This window comes from Lagopus leucura, unplaced genomic scaffold (assembly GCF_019238085.1).
Source record: "Lagopus leucura isolate 7727_CA_CO unplaced genomic scaffold, USGS_WTPT01 Super-Scaffold_100055, whole genome shotgun sequence".
NCBI classification, from domain to species: domain Eukaryota; kingdom Metazoa; phylum Chordata; class Aves; order Galliformes; family Phasianidae; genus Lagopus; species Lagopus leucura.
Window position 1 is genome coordinate 328150 of NW_024962301.1, and position 5291 is coordinate 333440.

The window sequence follows — 5291 nt, forward strand, 5'->3', positions numbered from 1 at the left end:
CTATTCGACCCTTCTGCTTCCACCACCGCTGGCTAAGCAGAAATTCTAAATAGAGTTCGCTATTTGGATAAAGACTTTTTATTTTTTTTTTAATAACCAGGCATATACATACAGTTTGCCGCTCAGGAAGTAGAACTAATTGTCGTTTCCTACAGTCAAACAGATCTATCTTTTCAATGCTGTCTTCGTGTGTCTGCATGCGAGAGAGAAAGAGGGAACGAGTGGATACGTTTATTCAATTATTTAAACGCACAAACAACACAACAACAATCCCGAGGAGGGACGAGCCTTCCCGAAGGAGCCCTCCAGCTCTCCAGATGCGGCATTCCCCCCTCACCCCCGCCCGCTCCCTGCAGACCCAGTAGAACAAGGCACCCGGCGAGAGAAACCGATTTTATCTGCTTTGACCATCGGCCGTGTTCTTTAACAACCCAGCCCCGGCGCTGGAACCTTGCCCACCTCCCCCGGGGTCTGATCCGACCCTCCGCCCCTCGGTCACCCCCGAGGCACCGGCGGGCGCCGGCTGCAGAGGAGCACGGAGGGAAACCGGGAGCCTCCGGCACCGGCGCTGCCACACTCCGCTCCCATTTTCTTCGAGATGCCACGGAGCCACCAGGCGATCGATTGATACCTCGGCCCGGGGGAGAAAGAGGGGGGAGGGGGGTGGGAGAACCAGCTGTTGCAAAAGGACATGGTAAATCTAATAGGGGCTACTGTCAATAGAGAAATGACAGAGAAGAAGAATTGGCTTCTTAAAGTCTGCTGAACTAACACTCATCATGTAGCCGCGGACACGTATTCTCAATCGGATCCTGGTATCCATTACTATTTTCCTTACTAGGTTTCAATTAAAGAGAGATCTAACCCCTCTTCCCCCCCACCCCCCTCCCCGCACGCCCCCCGGCAGGAGATAAATGATAGAAGAGGGGAGGCATCGGACACGTCCTGTCTGCACTCCACGTTTGTCACCAAAGCCGAGCTGCCGCCGTGCCCCAGCCAATTCCCCCGGCCGACCAGGGCTCGCTCCCTGCGGTGATCGCGGTGCGACGGCCCCAAGAGTCGCTCTTCTCGCCGTCTAACTCCGCTCCTCATGTTCCTTTTCTTCTTTTCCCATTTTGCTTAACCCATCTCGTCTCCTGACGGACGGAGAAGCTCCGAGCGGGGCGGCTGCGGGTGGCTGCTCTCGCAGGGGACCTTCGGGGTGACACTGCCGCAGTAACCGCGTGTCACTTGTTCCCTCTCGAGTAACGTTAAAAGCGCAAACTTCGCGGCACCGAAAACACACACACACACACACACACACACACACACACAAAACAATTTAAAAATCTGCCGATTTTCTACGGGAGGAGGGAAGAGCTTCATTTATTTTCAGTGCCCAACTGAGGGGCTTTGAAGGCACTTGGAAACAGTTTTTCTTCCTCTGTCTGACCCCAGGTAGCCCCGAAGCCTCAGCGCATCCATCAGGGGGCTGCAAAAGGCACCGAAATGCGCCAGCCCGGCCCTGGGAAACTTAGAGATGGCAGAGAATTTCCCCGGACAGCTTAGTCACTGAGGCCAGCCTAAAGGTGACATCCGACGCGCAGGGGAGGGAGGGAGAAGGAGCTGCGGGCTGCGTCCCAACGGCGCTCCAAAAGGTGATACTGGACGAGGAAAGTCCTCTCATGCTCCCCCATCTCTTTCCAGATCTCAGTGCTGCCAGAGGATAAATCCCTGGGGCCAGCAGCCCGATCCCAGCACCTCGCTGCCTTCGGGGCTTCGGGCAGTCCCACTGGCAGCCCAGTCGCTTCTGCATGTTGGGGAAAAGCTCACTTCTCAGCGGACACAGGGATGGGACCCAGCGAAACCCTCCAGAGATGTTCTCCGTGAGGAGTAGAACGAGCTGGGAACGTTTTTTATAAAAGGGCTCTTCTCCGTCTTTAGGGCGTGGGAGGTTTTTTGCAGCTCCGTTTTATTTCAGTTCAGAATTTTGAACAAACTTTGGATTGATTTCCGGAAGGCGCAAATGCTCACACATGGGAAAAGTGAATAAACCGGTCCTTCGAGGTCACCCGGGAGGGGGAGACGAGATCTGTACCCCCTTCCAAAATAAAATAAAATAAAAGTAACAGGAGGGGAAAGATCTCATGCTTTTGTAGTTTAAAACTACTTGGAATGATTTGCTTTTAATGGCACTCTTGGCTGCAGGAAAGAGCGGCTCTGCTTTCGATCTCGTGCTCGCTCCTCGCTTTCCTGTAGGTGCGTGCGGACATACGTGTGCTTTGCAGCCCCCACCTGACGGCTCTCCCCGTCACCCCACCCTCCCCGGACCCGCAGCACATCGCAGGCCACGCTCTCCTGCCGCTGTGTCTTCTGCCGGGATCCAGAAGCACAGGCGCAGCCGACTCCTACACCGGCGTTTCTCCGGAGCAGCGGGGGTGTTGTGAACACTTATTAAACCCAGATGATCCGAGAGTTGGGGCATACGGAAAAGATTTCCAATTAAAGCCGAGAGCAGCCAGTTTCGTGTCGCAGGTGTAAAAAATATTTGTGCAGCTCTCGCTCCTCATCCAGAAGCGGATCCTTCCCCCCACTGGATCCCTCAAGGAGGAGAAGGGAAGGGGTCGTTTCTCGTTCCGGGCCCCACTCGCCTCTCTCCGGGCTCCCCTCATCGCTCGGTGTGCACTCGGGCGGCTCTGTGCCTGCAGCCCCCAGCCCCGAACATCCTCCCCTCCGTTCACCTGTTGCTGCAGCCGCTTCCGTAAAGGCAGGAACTAAAAGGAAAATACAATAGCTCCGGTCTCGGAAAGCGGCGGCGGTGTAAAGTGTTGCGGTAACACGGGAGGTGGGGTGGGACGGCACGCGGGGACAGTGGGCATCACTGCGGACTGCTGGCTACGCGTTCCCGCTTGGAAGAACTGCTTTCTCACAACTTTGATGCCGCATTTAGGGGGATCTGGGAGCCCACATGGAACTGGGATTTTGTTTCCCAGTTCGCCGAGAGTGTTCGGGTTCATGAAGAACCTCGGGGGCCGTGGGAGCGGACCCCAAACTGCTCCTGACTCGTTAGCGAGACCGGGCACGCTCGCTTTGGAAGTTCCAGCTTAAATAACGGAGAAAGCATTCACGTATGTTTTACCCACGCTTTCTTTAAATACCATTAGGACAATTGTCTCGATCCGAGGTCAGGGAAAAATCCTGTTCGGTGGAGACAAGAGGCCGACAGGGTGGCAGGGTGGCTTTGGGAGCGAATTGGTGGGAGCGCCGTGCGGGCAGTTCACCTCCCGCAAAGCACGGGCGCGGTTGGTGCCTGCCGCCGCTCTCGGAGCCGCTCGCCCTGCCCCGGGGCAGGTTATGGGAGGCACAGCCCGCACAGCCCCTGACCGTCCATCCCCGGCAGCGAAGTGAGCAGAGCGGATTGCGAAAGATTGCGCACACTGGGATGTGGAAGGGGGTCGAGAGAGGGGGTGGAAGGAAGAAAACAGAAGAAAAGCCCGTCCCAAAGAGCTGAAGTGGGCAGAGTATTACATGTACAAACATCCAAACAAGATTGGAGCTGTACAAAGCGTCGGAAAATCCAGAGCAGCCACATAAAAAGAAAAGTTAAGTACGAAGTGGTGTAAAAGCGTTGTCGTTTATTTCGCCTTCCCTTCCAGATGTTCTGCATAAAGCTCTATCTGCAGGGAGGAGGGAGCTCGCCCGGCAGAACCGAGCTGATGGAGCGGGTGCCGGGGGCTGCCCGGGGCTGCTCGGAGCTGCGGCCAGCGGATGGCGCAGCCACCGCCCGCTGTCACCTGCGGGACCCGCGTTCACCTGCTGGTGGCCCAGGGCCCTCCCGAGTGCTGTCGGGGTAGCAGAGGTTGGTGCGGGCACGGCGCAGCACCGGCCCGGCCCCGGCGTTTTTGCACCGCGTTACGGGACCGAGGGACTCGGGGAGTTCAGCTGCGGGCAATAGGAGTTCGGCCGTCAGGCTCTGTTGCTTAGGATGGGGAGGAAGCCCCTGAGCTCCGAAGCTCGTCTCGAGGGAGTAATAACGCGCCCGGGAGAGAGAAGCGCGGAGAAGGGTTTAAAGGCTGGAAAGAGGAAGATCGAGCTTTCTGGAACAGCTGTGCTGAAAGTATCAGGCAGAGCCCCTTGAACTTAGGGCTGGAGGGAGGTGGGTGAGAACTAATATCTCAGGTGACATAAGAAGGGAGCAAACATCCTGCCAAAACTGCGTCTCGTCCTGCGCCGCCCCCTCCCCCTAAATACAGCGTCCACCCCCCGTCAATTCTCAAGCAAATAAATCCAAAGGCAGGTCTCGCTGTCACCGGCCAGCAAGAAAAAATTAAAAACTCGCTTTTCATGAGCGCTGCCCGCCCTGGCAAGAGCAGGGAAGCAGCCCAGAGCCCCGGACAGGTGCCTTCAGGTGCGCTCCTTCCCTCGCTAACGAATCTGCAATCCCAGCCCGCCAGAAAGCGCTAAGGACAGTAGCAGAGTTTAAGCCCAGAGAAAAGCCTGTTTGCTGCTTTATTAGTGTTGAGTCTACTCTAATTACGAGAAATCGCTGCTCTCGGTCCGAAACGACGTGTTGTCTTGTGCTTGTAAAATACATTTCAAATAACTCTTCTCTGTCTATAAAATACAGTGGGCGGAATATAAATAAACCGCTGTCCATTTGTTTAATGCTATTTTAGCCAAATTGACTGGCCGGATTGGAATTCGACATAAAAGCTTTAAGTTTGCAAAACATCCGCACTGCAACGTCTGGGAGACAGGGCTCGCTCTGCAGCGCGATGGGCACGTTAACTGCATTAAAACCTCTCCATGCATTTTCTAGCTTTTGCTTTTCTTTCCCTTTCGCAGCACATCCACCCGCTCTCCCCGCCTCCGGGCGCCCGCGCCTGTTTTTCTCCAAATGAAGTATTTTACGTGATCGATGGAAGGAGTCATTTGGCCCATAATTAGGTCAATAAAATCAATGTTTATTCCTCGGATGGCCTGAAAGCTAATAAATTCCTCTTTTATATTCGCCTGCCTCCGAAGATTAGAAACGAACTGCCCGGCCCCAGCGTCGCGGCGAAGCGCGGAGCCACCCCCGATCGGCGACCGTCGCCCCGCACCCGGCGGCCTCAGGAACCCCCCCGAAGGCTGAGCCCTTTCTGCACCAACCCACTCCACCCCGGTGCTGTTTGTTTTCCAGCTCGGGACGTTTCACAGTGAATTCAGATTTGCTCTAAATCCCCTCCAACGCGCGCTCACCGCCTGTCTCGCAGATCACTTCATTTCACTTGATTCCCTTTGGAGTTCCTAAGGGAAAAAAAAAAAAAAAA

At 55.4% G+C, this 5291-nt stretch overlaps 1 long non-coding RNA gene across 1 annotated transcript in view; it reads left to right on the top strand.

Moving 5' to 3' along the window:
- The window catches only part of LOC122188135, a 6612-nt gene extending 4452 nt beyond the window's left edge, over positions 1-2160 (top strand). The window contains exons 2-3 of the long non-coding RNA XR_006181473.1: positions 1438-1568; positions 1687-2160. This is a non-coding gene — a long non-coding RNA (uncharacterized LOC122188135). The remainder of the gene's footprint in view (positions 1-1437; positions 1569-1686) is intronic.
- Positions 2161-5291: the final 3131 nt, after the last annotated feature.